Source organism: Eulemur rufifrons, chromosome 6, assembly GCF_041146395.1.
Source record: "Eulemur rufifrons isolate Redbay chromosome 6, OSU_ERuf_1, whole genome shotgun sequence".
Taxonomy (NCBI): domain Eukaryota; kingdom Metazoa; phylum Chordata; class Mammalia; order Primates; family Lemuridae; genus Eulemur; species Eulemur rufifrons.
The window spans coordinates 83,194,569-83,210,178 of record NC_090988.1 but is presented as its reverse complement, the minus strand read 5'-3'; positions in this window follow the sequence as shown (position 1 = coordinate 83,210,178).

Genomic DNA, 15,610 nt, shown 5'->3' with positions numbered 1-15,610 from the left:
TATGACTCCCAGGTCTTCAGTGAGAAATACTCCTGGGTTGTAAAACCATCCAGAGCCTGGGAGAAGATTTATATACATTTCAAAGAGGCAGAAAAAGAATTTGCAATGACAAGATTTCTAAAGTAAATGCCCTAAGGAAAGGGGTGTGTGTGTCAGGGGCCTTTAGTAGGGAAGAAACTTATCTAAAATTTACTCAAGCTGAGGGGAACTTCAAGGCTTACTCAAGCCCAAAGTTATTAGCATCTTCCATTTGGATTCCAGATTCTCAGGTGAATAAAATTGATTGGCTCAGAGGAGGTTAAGTGTCTAATCCAGGTCTAATCAGAATTAGTTGTTCAATGTATAACGTGACTTCCAGGGCAGAGCAGTTCTCAGAAGCATGGGTTATAGCTGAGCGGGTCTGCAAAGAGAGCTACTGCAAACATTTATCACACTATTGTTCTGAAAAGATTGTTTATTATCCTGTAAGCTTAAAGCATTAAAGTTATATCTCCCAACAAACCTCCTGGATAAGAAATTATAAGAAACAAAGATACTAATGGGCCTTTGTACTATACAACCAATTAACAGAATATGCATGTAAAACTGGAAATATGCATGTAAAACAATATGCAGTAATACTGGAAAAAAGATGTAGTTTATGTATAATCTAATGAGCTACTGGAGGTTCTTTTACTTCTCTTAATTTCTCTGAGATTATATTTCTCTAAGATCAAATCTCTGAGCTTCATTGCCCACGAAATGTTATGTAGTGAAAATATGAATATACTGATCATTCTTTCAACAAATGCTTATTGAGTGCATTGAGTTCAGAACTGCGTATACCTAGACCAGACATTTTAAAAAAAAAAAAGAGACCTTGAAATGAAAATTTTAAAAGAATGTGGAAAAATAAAATTATAGAGGTACCCAGAGTCCCATGGGAATAAAGTGAAGGTCTATCTAATCTAGATGGGGGGAGAAAAGAGGACGGGCAAATTATTTAAAGGAAGTGTCCCTTGAACTGGGTAAATCTTAAAGGCACGAGGAAGTATACTGCAGATAGAGTGAGTAAACACAATATATGGGCACAGGGAATTACAAACTTTACTTACAAGAAATTAAATTTGAAGTCAGGAAGTGCGAGAAATGAGACTTGAGAAGTAGGTTAGCTTACAAAAGGTTTTATTCACCTTATTTTAAATTTTGAATTTTTACATGTAAATCTTACCATGTAATGTCCATTTGTGAAAACCTACATTGGCTCCTTCAGCTGTTCCAAATGTTGCTTGCATTGTCATATACATTAAAAATAATAAAATTCAGGCAGCACCCTAGAAAAAGAGAAGAGGTTGCTTGCTCACCCTCTTTCCCTACCCCACCCCAGGGATTTAACCATCTGTGCCAAGGGCTGAGGATAGAATTTGGCATGATGGTGTGTTGCAGCTGTCCAAGTCAGAGGATTTGGAATGCCACTAAGTAGAGGGAGGATTGATGGTCACAAGAAAGAAGGCAGGGATAAAAGTTTGGGAAAAGATAATGGCTTCTAAGAGCTCAACTTATAAACTAGGAGGCATGAATAAGAGAAGAGGCAGATGTGGGGAAGAGACATGGATACTTTCAAGAAATATTTAGATCGACTTGACAGGGCTTCATGACTGATGACAATGCAGAATGAAGGACAGGACCTAGTCCAGGATGACTCTGCCTTATCATTTAATAGCAATGCTAGCAAATTTTTATACACCAGTACTATAGTTCTTTTTACATTTTATATAGGCTGATCCAAAATATAGTTGGAAAGGGAGGTGTCAGCAGAAACAGTGTAAGCAGAAAAATAAAAGAGACTATGGGGGCAAAATGATGTAGAGACTTAAAAGACAAGACATATTTAAGGGGCAACCATAAATTCCAAAAGGTTAAAGTGGATATAAATGAGGACCAAAGGTAGATGTAGGTCAGTTAGTTGAAAGCTAGAAAGTTCTGCTAAAGAAATGGTCAAATGGGGCTGATGAGACTATTCTCAGATATGTCAGGAAGTAGAAACATGATTAATTTTGCTGCTTTGGCAGGTTCAGTAAGCTCCTAAAGTTTCAGACAATTCAAAAGAAGTAGGGAAGTCTAGGGGTTCAGAGCATATAATTAAGTCAGTTTGTCTCCCCCTCTGTCTCCCCTTCCACCCTTGTGCCCTCCTCTGCTTTCATCTGAATTGGCTTCATGTCAGGCAAACTGTCTCCATGTCGTAGCAACATAACTCCTTTTCCCTAGCTCCTTAATAACGGCCATCTAAGAAGAAAAAAGATCTTTCCTTTCTTTATGAAATCACCTGGAAAAATCATATAAATTAACATAAGAAATTTACTCTCAATTTCTAGACTTTTCTTGTACACAGACGCCAAACAAACAATTCATATATCACTGTGGTTCTGCAGACCTCACCTGGAATGGCACTAGGTCTAGCAATCGCGAACATTTTAAAAACCATCAAACCCAAAGATGAACTTCTCTGAATGTAATGGCAATGGAGCCTGAATAGCTTTATTTGTTCTATGCCTTGTCTGGCTGCACACAGAGAGACAGGACCCTGTTTTCATAGCCTCAATGTATCGGAAATAGGCAGATCCCCAAGAGTTGCAAAACCAAAAGAAATGGGTGAGCAAAAACAGCAGGTGTCTTTAAAATAAGCATAGTGATGCCAGTATATTATCCTGACAACTTTTTAAAGAGATAAATGCATCACTTAGTCAACACAAGTTTATTGAGCATCTAATATAAATAGTTGTTCCTATGGTAAGTTGTAGACACAGAAAGATGAAGGAAATACACACAGGTTCTACCTTTATAGGATAGATTTGTCAGAATATGACCCAGAAACAGATAATATCTAGGTCTAGAGGAGTCTTCTGTGTCTAAGACCTTAGGCAAAGTGTGTGTCTTGTGTTCGTTACCATAAAAATGCCCATCCTTTTGTGTGTGCGTGTGTGTGTGTGTGTGTGTGTGTGTGTTCCTAGTTCCTATAGATGTAGACCATAGGAATATGCTTATAGTTCAGGAATAATAATGAGTTGGAGCCTATAATATGTTTAATAATATCCTGGACTATTCAGTTTGAGGCTTCAGAAGGAAATAAATGTAGGCACTCATTTAAGGATAAACATTTATATCAGCCAATGTGACCCTATGACATAATAGGCTGTACTCATCTTGCTACCAAGTAGAGAGAAGAGTCAGTAGGGATCACCTCTGAACAAAAGAAACAAATATTTGCCCCATATCCCTTACTAATTGTATGATAGAAGTATCTTTCTCATTAGATACTATTAAGCTAGAAAAGCCTTTGTGGGCAGAATTGGTTTTTTCTTTGTTCACCTCAACAGCTATCACAGGACCTGACACCTAGAACATTCAATCAATGCTGATTGAATGAATAAATGAGAGCGGCTTTCTTAATAAAGAAGCATTGCAATTTTCCCCTTTACTTACTGAATAAGACAATGTATTTATTTGAAAAAGAAAATGGAAAAAAATATAGCGAAGAACAGGAAAGATCTGTCTCCAGAACCAATATTTGTTTCTAAGTATTTGTACCTTTAATTTTCAAGTGGGCATATGATAGCTGAACTTCTTTTTTATATTTTGCTCTAATAAATGTGAACTTTATGAAGTCGAAGAGGCAAAAAACAGCTAGTAATCATAGGATAAATGCTTAAAGCTTCTTTTATTGTTTTTCATCTGGTGCCCTTTGCTGAAGGATATCTCCTGTGTACCTCAGTGACTGAGGCAGAATAAAAACATTTCATTTTATGGAAGCAATTAGACACACATCTGTTGTTCCAGAGCATTCATATTAAATGTTTGCCTACACATACCATGTCAATTTTAAAACTTCCAAATGCAACAAGGAATATTTTAAGTCACATCGATATACAAGGACGTGTTATAGGATTTGTTCCTCTTTTACTTTGGCTTAATGGAAATAGAGCCTTTCATTCCTTAAGTAGTTAAAAACCTATGTTTATTTCTGTTGTAACCAACCTAAGAAGGATTACTATATTTCATTTGGCTTTTTTATAACTATTGAACATTTTGTTAAAAGATGTCTTTTCGTCTATCTCTAGTATTGAACTTGGCTATCTAATTAATAACTGTCCAGTGAATAAAAGAATGTATGAATGAAAATAGAAAAAACTAAATCATTGAGATGCTTAAACCAAGATGGCATTATACTTGAACATATAGATATTACTTAAGAATAAAACTTGATTTTATTCCCTATACTATTAGTTAAGATAATAAAATTAGTAAAATAAAATTAAATATTTTTAAACAAACATACACATACAGATAAATAATAATTCACAAAAATGCAAGTTGCCTAATCATTACCCCAAGTTGCTTGGGTTTCAGGAAATAAGCTTCCAGATAAAAGGTATTATAAATTATTTAATGTAAAATCTTTGATTTTTTTCACTTTCTTTGATTTAGATTAAATATTTTATGATATCTTTTATCTAGAATCTTATTCCCCAGAAGGCAAAAACACTAAAATTAAGATATATATACACATATACCTCTGTAATTTTAAATAAATTCATAAATGAAATCAATAGATAACCCGTTTTAGTGTAGGGTTTTTTTCTTTTTGGTTTTTGGTTTTTTGCTGGATTCCTCTCCCCCTTTCTTTCCCATTTCCATATTACCATAGTCAGGAAATTAATGTTAACAACTCATTTATATTTTTATTTCCATATTCAGAGTAGGTTTTCCTTTATCTACAAATAGTAAAGGAAACTTCTTACTCTGCTCTGCTTCTGGAGAAACAGCTTTTCACCTAGGTATGGTAATTCCTCTGTATTGATTGGCTCTCCACTGATAGCTCACTCTGTTTCTCTTTTTCTCACCTTTCACTCTCTATTCTTATCACTCAGATTTTATTAACATCAGCCATTATCACTGATCTGCAAGAGAGTAAGATGTTCTAATTATTCTTCAAAAGCCACAACTCTGCTTCCTGCTTGAAAATACTGATACTGTGATTCCAATAAAGGGAGAGTTTATTTTTTCCTTTTCATCTCTGAGTTAAAATTCTCATTGTATACCTTTTGAATTAAGACTCCTCATGCTATTCTATTCTAATCTCTCCAACTTTTGTACTTCAGGTTGTCCTTATTGTATCACTTTTTCTTCTGAACTGGAGACTAGGACTGCATCTGTTCACTTTTTGTCTCCAGCTCCTGATTTAGGAATACACACATTGTTGTCAATGAAAAGTTAATGCTTATTGTGCAATTTTAAATGCATGTGGCTTATACATTGTTGGTGGGACTGCAAACCAGTACAAACTATGTGGAAAACAGTGCGGAGATTCCTCAAAGAACTAAAAGTAGACTTACCATTGGATTCAGCAATCCTGCTACTGAGTATCTACCCAAAAGAAAAGAAATCATTTTGTCAAAAAGACACCTGCACTGGAATGTTTATCGCAGCACAATTCACAATTGCAAATATGTGGAAGTAACCCAAGTGCCCATCAATTCATGAGTGGATCCACAAAATGTTGTATATATACGTACCATGGAGTACCACTCAGTCATAAAAGGGAATAAAATCACATCTTTCACAGTGACTTGGATAGAACTAGAGACCATTATCCTAAGTGAAGTATCTCAGAAATGAAAAAGCAAATATTACATGTTCTCATCAATAAATAGAAACTTTGGGTAGATATGGTCATAAAGTGGTATAAAAGACATTGGAAACTAAGAAAAGGGGAAAGGGGGAAGTGGATGAGGGATAAAAATTTACCTATGGGGTACAATGAATACTATATTGGTGACTGGCACCCAGAAAGCCCTGACTTCAGCATTATACAATGTATTCATGTAACAAAAATATTTATATCCACTTGATATTTTGAAATAAAAAAATGCATGTAGAAATTTATTAATAAAACTATTTTTAGACTTTCACAGAAGAATCTATACCCACTCCTTTTTTAAAAAAATCTATAATTGTACATAAAACATTGTAGATTTAAAATAAATATTAAAAAATTACAAATAATGACCATGAGTAAAACAGATAATTCAGTGATCATTATTTCAGGGAAAGCAATTCTATTCATGCTTCAAGACATGCTTTTAAAATGATTTGGCTTGTTTAATGATAATATTTTAATGATAATTAGAACTTCTCATTTGAAATGTTAAAAATATTTGAATAATTGGAAAATATGAAAAATATAAAATGTTAATTTAAAAAATGAAGTTATCTGTTATGTACCGAAATCTCTGTGACTCATAATAAATTCAATGCTTAACTTTTCTAATATTTATGCATCTTGTCCAATAACTGTCTACCTACATTCCATATGCCTTTCTTTTGATTCATGCACTTTATATTTTTCCTGTGTACTTTATTGCATATATAATAAAATAATGAGGAATTGAATTCTCCTTTTAAGGATATTAGAATCTTTTACTATTTATAAATTATGTGTTACATACTTAATATACATTAGATGTAGCCAAACAGGCCTTTAAAAAATGGTAAGAAGTAGATTAGTATTTTCTTTATTCTAAAATAATCATTAGCAATTTTTGTTTTGCATTCAGTGTCTAATTTATTATGCAATGGCACTTTGCAACTTATGGTCATTTTGAAATCAGTAAATTCTCTTGTTCCCTCTGGTTATGGAATGCAATATACTCTTTGGTTTCTAATATGCCCTTTATTTAATCTTTTGGTTAATTAAGGACAACTAAATTAGAGAACATTTAGGTTTGTATGTGTTGCTCTTAATAAAGTTTATAATAAATGAGTATGAGCATTCGTAAGATTTTAAGCCATAAAATTATAAGCATGGCATCTGTGTTTTTTATAGAAGTGAAAAACAAGAATCTATTAGATAATGAGATATGAGAGTGTCTTCTAGTAATTGAAAGTGGCCCCTGGGTTCTTTAGATGTCAAGCAGCAACATACTTGGGACTGCTTTAAAAGCCACTTTTTTCTAGTCCCTCTATGAAACTCTTTCTTGATTTGTGAACCTCTGAACATTACTGCCTGGAGTGGAGAACAATTAGATTCATTAATTTGTTTCCCTTCTCACTTGATTTAATACATCATCAGTAATAGAGCTCACTAACAATTGTAGGCTTGACTTTAGTACTTATTAGCAAATTATGCTTTAAACTGAATATTGAATTATCTTCAAGGAATGTGAATAAAAAGAGAGCATTTCAAAGCTGAGAAAATAAATAAAAAGATTTTTAGCACATACTTTCAAAGAGATAGGGTTTTATAAAATCAGAATTGCTTAGGAGATTAAAAAAAAAAGACTATGACATAACTATTTCTTGAGTTATATTTTTGTTAAGTTAAAAATAGCTTGTATAATGAAGAGAGATGTTTTCCTGGGCATACATTATTAAAAGATTCTGTCATCCCCTAAGGGAGGGATACGTCATATAGTTGATGGGTATTGATGAGCAGTCTTCTAACAAATTAACTTTTCCCCTAAAGAGTCTTGGTTGAAAGAGTTCCAGTTTACTTTGGTGAATTGCTTGTTTTTAAACCAAACATTCTTCTGAAAATAATTAAAATGTTGGATTGACAAACACATATTGACGATTCAAAAAGAGAACAAGAAACTTGTAGGCCAAATTTTGGATCAAAGTCTAACAAGAAAAGTAGGTAAAGTAATAAACTCTAAAGCCACTTTCACTCTGAATACATCCATCAATAAATAAACACTTGAGAGCTAAAAAGCAAAGAACCCAGCATCTCACCAAGGTAGTTGTCCTTCTGGGAGACTTCTCCTACTTACAGATGTTATACCTTTTGATAACAATACATCAGCTTTAAACTTGTTTTCCACATTTTACTCCTAGGCATGTGAAACTGCTGTTGTGATTCTGTGCAAAATAGGGGATGGGAAAGAGAAGAAAAAACAAAAAACAATAAAACCTTCCTCAGACAACTTTCACATGGATTGATTATATGATTACATATGAAATAGGCCAATAACTGTGAAATCTTGAACTTGATTTGAGTTTATTCCAACTGCTGAAATACCATTTTTTAAGCAAAGAGTAATAAGCAATTGCATATCAATTGGCACACCAGAAAAAAATCAATTTAAATATGAACTAGAACCAATAACAAGAAGACAGTAGCATTTGAATCACAAAGACTTAGAGCATCCAGTCTTTTAGTGAAATTGGTGTTGTCCCTTCATTTTAAAGCACGATGAACTTTAACAAATCTGATGGAAACATCAAAGTATTAAATTAACATTATAAGACTGAAAAATACCCAAATAGAATTTTCAGATATGAATAATACAATGACTGGAATTAAAAACTCAGAGGAGTGTTCCAGCACCAGTTAAGATGAAATAAGATCACTACAAACTCATCTCTCCCACTGATTTTAACTAAAAAATGTGGACAATATTCAAAAGCAACAACATGAGGACACTGAAAAGTAAAGAACAGTGGGTAGATTTGGGAAAGGAATCAAAATTTGAAGAAGGATCTGTACTGCGGGGAAGTGCCTCTTTATTTTCTATTTTCTCCCTTTACTTTTTTGGCATTGTTCCAACACTGGCCCAAGTACTAGAACTGTAAATTATGTGCACAAGTGCACACATATACCCGCCTCTTCCCCTGCCACACAAACTCTGACAAAATTCTTCTCTTTCTGGCTAGAAGACTGGGAAAGAAGTCCCTAATTGCTGCACAGTCTGAGGAAAAACCTTGTTTTATTTAGGTTTCATTGTATCTCTCCAAGCTGTTAAAAATTTCCCCCCAATTTTTTTTTTAAACTCCATCAACCAGAAAAATGGGTCTCTAGTACCTGGAGAGTGTGGGGAAATGCCCAATTGATGAGAGCTGCATAATATGGTATATGTTCTGACATAAGGACTAGGTTCACAAATAAGCTAAACATGCATACATGAAAGAGACCCAAAGAAGCATAGCAAAGGCTGTGACAAGGGAACTATGACAAAGCACTGCTCATGTCTCAAACTGACTCTGGAGTGGCACATGTGCATGGTGAACCCATATAACCTGGCAAAGGTATTGAAAACTGAACTAATATTGGAATCACTGTCTGCACAAATTTTAATCTGAACTTAACTGAGTTAATTGCCTGATAAAATGAGCAAATTAATATACTCTAAGGAATATTTAACAGGACACAGATTCTCACAATATGTTTTATATGTCCAGGACACAATACAAAAGTACTTGACATACAAAAAAGGAGGGATATCTGGTTAGTTAAATAAATTAAATAAAATTTCCTTAAAGGAATAGTCAACTCCCACTGACCAAGATGTTTGAATTATCAGATAAAAATGTTAAAGTATCTGTGATTATCATGCTTCATGAAGTGAACACATTTGAAATAAAATGAAAGATGTTGGAAAAGATATTCTGAACTGAATAGATATTAGAAAAGAAAACAATGGTAATTTTTAGAATTGAAAAATGATATATATAAAATAAAACATAACCGCAAGCAGAAGGAAGATGGTGGAGAAAAAATATAGGTCAATAGAAATTATCCAACCTGAGAAACAGAGGAAAAAAACCACATTAAACAGAGCCACCCATATCCATGGAATAATATAAAAATGTCTGTCTTAGCTTGCGTGTCACTTGAGTTCCAGAAGGAGAGGAGAAAGAGATTGGTGAAAGAAAAAAAAAATATTCGAAGAAATAATGCTTGAAAACATCCCAAAATTGGTGAAAGACATACAGATTCCAGAAGGTCAGCAAATCCCAAATTGGATAAACTCAAAGAAAAGCACATCAAGATATAGCAAACTAAAACTTCAGAACACCAAAGGTAAACAACAACAACAACAACAACAACAAAACACTTTTTCGACATCCTGTGGCAAACTCTACCTTACATACAAGAACAAAGATATGAATAATTATAGATTTCACATTAGAAAACAGAAGATATTAGAGCAATCTCATCAAAGTGCTTAAAGGAAAATAAAGTCAACATGGAATTCTATACCATGTGAAAATCCATTTCAATAATGAAGAAAAAAGTACATTCTTAGATGAAAGAAAACTAAAAAAATTGTGAGCAGTGGGCCTGCTTTAAAATAAATGTTAAAAATTCTTCAGACCAGGCAACAGAGAGAGACCTGTCTTAAAAAAAAAAAAAGAAAAGAAAAAGAAACACAACTCTTGTAAATATATTATGGGTTTGGCAAAAGGGAATTTAGTTTGTAGATAGAATTTGCTATTCATCTGAATTTAAAATTAGGAGATTATTCTGAGCCTCCAAAAAAAAAAAGCAGCCCTGCTAATATCTTGATTTTTGAACACTAAAACATCAAGACCCATTTTGGACTTCTGACCACCAGAACAAATAAAACAAAATGTGGTACAAATTACTAGGTTTTTGTTCAGTAATTTTTACAGCAGCAATAAGAAATAAACATATCTTCTGAACTTTTACTGGGAAATATCTGTTAAAATTGTCAACAATAATTATAGGTTTGAGTGTTTATTCTTTTAATTTCAATTATTTAACTTCATACATTTTTAGTTGTATACATAGTTATGATTTGGTTTTATTTTGATTACTTAACCTTTTTATCCATATAAAATATCCATTCATCTATTCATCTGACATTAATATAGCCACACCAGCTTTCTTATGATTACTGTTAAGATAGTGTGTAATCTGCTTTTTGTTTACTTTCAGTATATCTGTATCATTCTATTTAATGTGATACTAATAATGAACATTACAATACATACTTAATTTTTTTCTTTTTTTTTGGCCATGTTTCTTATTTTATTTTGTTTATGTTTCTGGCTTTTAATTAAATCTTAAGTACCTTTATATCTAATGTAATTATTAATATGATTAGTTTTAATTCTATTCTATTACTCTTTGTGTATTATGTACTTTATCTTTTTTGTTACTTTTTTCTTTTTTTAGATCAAACAAATGTAATTGTTTTAGTATTTTAGAACCTTTAGTATTTTAGTTCATCTATTGACTTTTTCAATATACCCTTTGTATTATATTTTTCATGGCCAATCTAAAGATTAAAATAAAATTCTTAATTCATCAACATTTTGAATTATTTATATTAATATATCACTTTATGAAGAATGTAAGGAATTGACAATAGTATACTTTCATTTATAACTCATCTCCTCTTTATGGTATTATGTAAATTTCACTTCTACAGATGTTAAACAATTCACAACCTTGTTTTATCTGAGAATATCTTCCTTATGTCATTGATATTGTAGAATATTTTTACTTGATAATTAATTCTAGATGACACTTTTTTCGTATTTTTCATATGATGCTGTCTTGCATTCAATGTTTCTAAGGAGCAGGCTGCTTTATTTTTTATTGTGGTTTTCTTGTATGTAATTTCCTTTGGATATTTGTAAGATTTGTCAATTGCTATTTTGGTTTTTAGCAGTTTGACTATGATGTGCTTAGATAATGTGCTTTTTTAATAATTATTCTGCTTTCAACTTGCTGAACTTTTATGGAGCTATTGATATGCTCATCAGTTTGGGGAAATTCTTGACCATTAGGTTTTCAATTATTCTTTCACTTCTGTTCTTCTAGGACTCAATTACATGTGTGTTTTACCATTTACAGTTATCCCACAGGTCTCTATCTCTGATATTCTGGTTTCTTCTTTTTTTCCTTCTCTCTATTTAGTCTGAGCAATTTCAACTAGACTGTTCTCAGACCTTACCTCTGCATTGTCATGTCTGCTATTAATGATACCAAATAAATTCTTCATTATAGGCATTATATATTACAGGGATAGAAAATTAATTTGTTTTATACTTTTATGCTTTATTATGTCATCTTTCTACCCACTTTTCTTTAAATTCTTTAACATATTTTAGTGGTTAAGATTCCTTGTTTTCTCAATTTAACATGAGCCCTTTATAGATTTACTTTACTCATTATTGATGGGTTTTTTTATTATGATTTATACTTTCCTGCTTCTCTGCATATCTCATAAGTTTTATATAAAACGAATAGAGACTGAAGAAGAAAAAATTTTTCTCTCAAAAAGAACTTGTTTTTGTTTTGTTTTGTTTTGTTTTCCTACTGCCAGGTAGCTAGGGTAAGGGTTTGTTCACTTTCTTCTTCTTATCAGGATTTGAAGTGGATCAGACCCAACTAGATCATTAACTATTATTAATTCCCCTTTGGTTTCTAATATCTTGTATGTGGTTTCAGGGAGTTTTCTAAAGCAGGGCTTTGGGATGTAAGCACTGTGAGACACAGGATCATTTTCTACTGTCCATTCTACCCTCAAATTTCCCTTTTCTCTTCTCATTCAACAAGAGTTCCACAGACAGGAATTGAGAAGTGGAGGGAAGTTCAGTGAAGAACAGCTCTGTGGTCTAGATACCTCTAGATTCCAGTCTGCTACACTAATCCACATATGGCCATTGGATGTTCAACTGGTTTCTAGCAAAGTTTACATGCCTAGACCAAGCTTATTCTTCCAACATCCTGTGCCCCCAGACCCAGAAGACTCTCTACTATCTCTGATTACTTAGTAAAGGTTAGTTCTTCTCTGGAATTTGATTCAGTTATTTGCTTCCAAACCTATTCTATATCTTTATTGATAGATTAATTGACATTTCAGTTTATCTGATGTTCACTTAATCTTACACCAGAGGTATTGATATTTTACAATCTTCTATAAACTATGCAGAAGAATTAACCTCAAAATCACTTTGATTTTGGAAGGCAGCTATGCTCACCACTAAACACCAATGCTCACTTTTCCTTCTTATTTATTTATTTATTTTTTTGAGACAGGATCTTGCTCTGTTGCCCTGGCTAGAGTGCACTGGCATCATCTTAGCTCATTGCAACCTCAAAATCCTGGGCTCAAGTGATCTTTCTTCCTCAGCCTTCCTCAGCCTCCCAAGAGACTATAGGCACAGCCACCATGCGGAGTTAACCTTTCTATTTTGGTAGAGACAGAGTCTCGCTCTTGCTCAGGCTGGTCTTGAACTCCTGGCCTCAAACAATCCACCAGCCTTAGCCTCCCAAAGTGTTAGGATTACAGGTGTGAGCCACTGTACACAGCCTGATTTTGAAGATTATTATTTCTACTTTGAAAATATATGCCTTCTCAATGAGGAAAGTGCTTACAAAAATATTTATTACTTAACCAGTGGGATAAGGGTAATTCTTTTATTTATCCATTCATGCAGTTACTCATTCTTAAAAATATTTATTTACGATCCTATATTTTAAGTACTCTTCTACATACTGAGAGTATAACAGCAAGCACATAAGACAAAGACAAAACAAAACAATAACAAACAAAATTGAAATACAAAGAAAAAAGTCCCAAGCAAAAACAACAAAACACTGCTGTTCCAGTGGATAATGGGCAAAAGGAAGCTCATTTCAGATACTAACCAAGTGACCTCATCACAAAAAAGAGTTTATTATGTCATTAATATTCATGCATTTTTTTCCCTTTATCAGACTTCCAATTTAACCACAATGATATCTGTGCTGTTTTATTTTTTAACATTTTATTTTTGATGCTTTGAGGGTTATGCTTTCTGTATATTAGCAATCAAATCACTGTGAAAATATTTGTGGAATGAATGAATTCATTTAGGGTAAAAACTAAACATCTGGGAGTTTACAATTTAAAAAAGGAATTAGATGCAAATAGTGTTAGATAAATGTAATGCGTGTGAGTGCAATATTATTTTAAAAATCTTAGTATAATGTGTAATTTAAAGCATGACATCTGGAATCAACTTGCTTGAATTTCAAGGCTAGTTCTACCACTTACTACCTCTCACAATTTGGTAAGTTACTTAATAGTCATGTACGTCAATTTCTTCATCGTTTTTTGGGAAAAAAATAGTACTTTTACTATGGGCTGTTACCAGCATTGATTAATGTTTGTGAAGTGTATGGAAGAGCACCTGACATTAAATAAGTACAATGTTAACGTTTGCTATTTTAGTAGTAGTTATAATGCCAGTAGTTTGCTAATGTAGTATTACTTTTTATTGCCACAAGACAAACTACCACAAGTTTAGTGGCTTAAAACATACTCATTTATTAGCTCTTAGTTCTGTAGGTCAGATCTCTGGGTTCTATGCTTAGTAGCTCAGAAAGCCAAAATCAGGGTATTGTCTAGGCTGGGTTCTTGTTGGAAGCTCTTAGCTCTGGGGAACAACCTGCTTTGAAATTCATTTAGATTATTGGCAGATTTCAGTTACTTGTAGTTGTAGAATTAAAGTCTCTGATTTCTTCTTGGGACTTCTCTCAGATGCTATAAGTTGTTCTTGATCTTTGCTTCATGGTCTTCTTAGTAAAACCACCTGCATCAAATAACTCAGGACTCAAATCCCTAAGACTGCTTCTTCTAGCTACCAGCCAGAGAATACTCTGCTTTTAAAAGCTCGTGCGATTAGGTTAAATCCACCTGGATAACCTATTTTTATGGTTAATTAAGCTTAATTACATCTGTAAAATCCCTTTTGCCATGTAACATAACATAATCAAGGTAGTACTAATTTTAATAAAATCACGAAGCCATCTTATAATTCTATGTGCTACATTCTTATACCAGGTAGTCCACAGAAAGTCTTACTGAGAGATTTCAGTTGGAGAGCTGACTGTACTGACAACCATAAAACTTACCCCTCTCCTAATTATCCTCTTGCTCCATTAATACAAGTAGAAGACAGGCAGAGATGAGATCACCTTTCTAAGGAATTAAGTTTTTGTGAAGAAAATCTATGGTCTTCCTTCACTCATGTCTCCATTCTCCAGAGAGTATGGAAGACCTCAATAGGATCACTTAGTGATGTTTAAATTGGTGCTGTCTCCGTAAGCAAAGACTGGTGAGCATTTTTCATTTGACTGTTGTCTAAGGTACTTGGAATAATAGTGCACTGATGATATTGTAGTGTAGGAAAATGGGTGGGACAGAGATAGCAGAGATCAGAGAACTTCTTGTGAATCAGCCAGCAAGCAATTCTCCTCTTTGATTTGGCAAAGATGTGAGCATTTCTGGCCCAAGAAAATCTATAAATATTTTTCCACATCTAGGTATTGCCACAGCTTGTAATTGAATGTCAGGGGAATCTTGGTTGCTTGGTAGAATGGTAATATATTTATGGTAAATTAAACCTGACATTGTCCTCAATAAAATAAATTTATTGACCAAAGCAAGTTAATGGTTGCAAGATGCCAATGTAAAGAAACACACAGTACACAGAGACAGATAAATCTTGGTTGAAGTCCTTTAAAGTCTTAACCTAAGCTTTAGGAAATAACACAAGGCAAGTCAGGAGCACATATTATATGGAATAATATAGCTGTAAAATGAGGGGTGCTTATAGTATATACCATCAAAGTTTAGACGAGAGAATGTAGTAAGTATGTCAGGCCAGGAAACAAATATTTAAGTGGAAATGTTCATACTTAGGACTTTACGGGTTTCTTAAGCATTGATTAGAACAGAGGATGTTATTATATATTGCAGTCCTTATATAGAGTTTGCATTCAGTAATATTTAATAATATAATTTATTTACCTTTAGGTGCCCAGGAGCACAGTATT